Source organism: Myotis nattereri (assembly GCF_964212035.1).
Source record: "Myotis nattereri genome assembly, chromosome: 10".
In the NCBI taxonomy this organism is placed as follows: domain Eukaryota; kingdom Metazoa; phylum Chordata; class Mammalia; order Chiroptera; family Vespertilionidae; genus Myotis; species Myotis nattereri.
Window position 1 is genome coordinate 52,924,238 of NC_138085.1, and position 2,874 is coordinate 52,927,111.

Sequence of the window (2,874 nt, forward strand, 5' to 3'; positions counted from 1 at the left end):
ATCCCTCTCCCTTCCTCTCTGTAAAAAATCAATAAAATCTATTTTAAAAAATAAATAAATAAATAAAATGTACAATTCAATGGTTTTTATTATATTCAGAGTTGTATAATCTAAAAATTACCACTATCTAATTTTAGGATCTTTTCTTTTTCTTTCTTTTTAAACAGACATGCTCAGCCCTATCTGTTTGGCTCAGTGGATAGAGCCTGAGTGTGCAGACTGAATGGTCTAGGGTTAGATTCTACCTCAGTTGCAGGCTCCTACCCAGCCTGGACCCTGGTCAGGATGCATGCAGTAGGCAACCAATCAATGTGTTTCTCACACATGGATAATTCTGTCTTTCCCTCTCTCTTCCACTCTCTCTAAAAATCAATGGGAAAATATCCTTGGGTGAGGATTAAAAAACAAACAAACAAGAAAGTGGGTAATCTGGTCAGAAGGTCAAATCTCCAAAATGCATGCAAGCTGCTCTTCCTCTGAAACGCTTCTCAGTGCTACCTGCTCCTGGACAAGGGAGGGGCCATCAGGGGGTCAGGACTGAATGTTCTTGAGCATCTCGTGGAAGGCCTGTGGGGATGGTGCCTCGGCATTATGGAAGGTGACCTGGACTCTGCTGTGCAGGCTGAAGCATTTCAGCTCAAGCCAGATGAACCCGAAGCGGTCCTCATCAAACAGGATGAAGACTCCAGGGATGCACTGGGGGTTGGCGAAGCCATACCCAGCGACAATGCCCACGCCATAGAAACACATCCTGCAGGTTCAGGGGTAGTTCTGGTTACTTGATCTCATGCCCACAAGAAGAACAAACGGGACAGGATACTCCTCCAAAGCTGCAGACCTGGACTCCCCGATACTGGGCTGAACAGGGCTCTGCCAGCCATGGCCCTCGCCATTCTCAGTCCTGTCTTCTTGCTGCTGCTGCTGCTCCTGAATCACCTGCTCGCAAACCTCCTGGAAGATGCGGGAGAGCTCATTGAAGTTGGGGAAGATCTCAACATCGGGCAGCTGGATGCGGTGCAAGAGGTCGATCTCTATCGTCTGCTGCCTGGCAGGGACCTTGAGGTCACCCGTGATCTTCGTGGCCCTGGCATGCTTCCCATGGAAGCTGAGCATGACAATCTCTAGGCCATGGGCATCGTAGGTGCCTTTGAAGAGGCCTGGCCTGATGAGGTCGTCTGGCTGGCTCGGGGGAAGGTAGATGCGGCGGTAGGTCAGGTAGTTGTCGTAACGTTGGTAGATGAATTTCATCAGGATGAACTGCAGCCTGTCCTGGAAAATGTCCTCCAGCGTTTGCTACCATTCTTCCCTCACCCACGTTCATAAATCCTCTCGGCTCCAATCAGATATCCAGTGGTAGTCCGTCTGGTTGCACGTGGTGGAGAACCTGTCCTTCTGAATCTGCATGTGGCAGCTGTGGGGCCCTCTGCGGCCGTACATGCACTCTACCGTGGCCGGTTTCCTCTCTGTCAGGCGAATTCTAAATGGGGGCTTGAATTGCATTGGGTCATCCACATGGGGGTCATGGGGAGGCAGGTAAGTCCAACCAATAATGTGTAAGCCGTCCGCCACTACATCCAGCAGTCCTCCATAGGGCCCGTTATCTGGCTGCCACAATCCCAAAATGTGTCTGCATGGGTGGAACATTTTCGCATAGACTTCCTGACAAGACATACCCATTATCTCCAGGTTCTGCAAGTTTTCACAAAGGCCATACTCCTCCGGCGCTGTCTCCAGATGCTGTTGGTGTGCCATGTTTCACACGCACCCCCTGGTGGCCAGCGCACATCATAGTCACCGGTTATTAAGTTGTTCTGCCATTTGGTCTATTTGCAGGGTTTTTTATATATAGATAAGCAGCTGACTTATGGGGGGCTGCAGAGCAGATTTTTGTGGATGACCTGCTGCTCTCCCATACTGCTGGCAGTATTGGAATAAATGCTCATTTAAGATTCAACCCTGTCTCTGGCTCAAGTAGTGACCAGCAGCCTGGACCCTTTGATTGTCTGGTTACACTATCTCTGAGCCCTTTCCTATGCTGTTCCATCTGTTTACACAGCTCTCCCACTCCACCCAACACTCAAACCTCTACCATTGTCCTAGCCTCACCTACTAATGGCACATGATCTTGGTCAAGAAGCATCCTCTGAAGCCCCAGGTCTGGCCAAGTGCCTCTCTCCCTGGTACTTGGTACTCCAAAGCACCTTGGGCTTAAATGCCTATCAGTAAATGAGTGACTAAAAAAGTTGTGGTACATTTATACCATGGGATACTGTACAGCAGTAAAAAAACAAAAACAAACAAACAAAAGAAACAATATCTTACCCTTTGAGACAGCATGGAGGGACCTAGAGAGTATTATGCTAAGTGAAATAAGCAGTCAGAGAAAGACAAGTATCACATGATTTCCTACAAGCACTTTAAATAACAATATGGCACAGTGGCTGCAACCAGTATGCATCCCACCAGCGATGTACTAGGGTTCCCTCTTCTCCACAACCTCACTAATACTTATCATTTGCTGATTTGTTGATGATAGCCATTCTGACAGGTGTGAGGTTATACTTCATTGTCGTTTTGATTTGCACCTCTCAGATGATTAGTGAATTTGAGCATTTTTTCATATGTCTCTTGACCTTCTCTATGTCCACTTTGGAAATTAACCCCTCATCAGATGTGACAAATATGTTCTCCCATTCAGTGGGCTTTCTTTTCCTTTTGTTGATTTCTTTTGCTGTGCAGAAGCTTTTTATTCTGATGTAGTCCCATTTATTTATTTTCTCCTTAGTTTCCTTGTCCTAAGAGATGTAACAGTAACATATTGCTACGATAAATGTCTAAAATTTTGCTACATATGGTTTCTTCTAAGATTTTTAT

The 2,874-nt window shown here is 46.6% G+C and overlaps 1 pseudogene across 1 annotated transcript; it reads right to left on the reverse strand.

Annotated features, from left to right (window-relative positions):
- Nucleotides 1–531: 531 nt before the first annotated feature.
- LOC308525898 (F-box only protein 31-like) lies at nucleotides 532–2,092 on the reverse strand (annotated as a pseudogene). The gene is made up of 2 exons: nucleotides 2,084–2,092; nucleotides 532–1,823 (listed from the first exon to the last, which is right to left on the reverse strand). The product of its transcript is annotated as an F-box only protein 31-like (transcript).
- Between the last annotated feature and the right edge of the window lie 782 nt (nucleotides 2,093–2,874).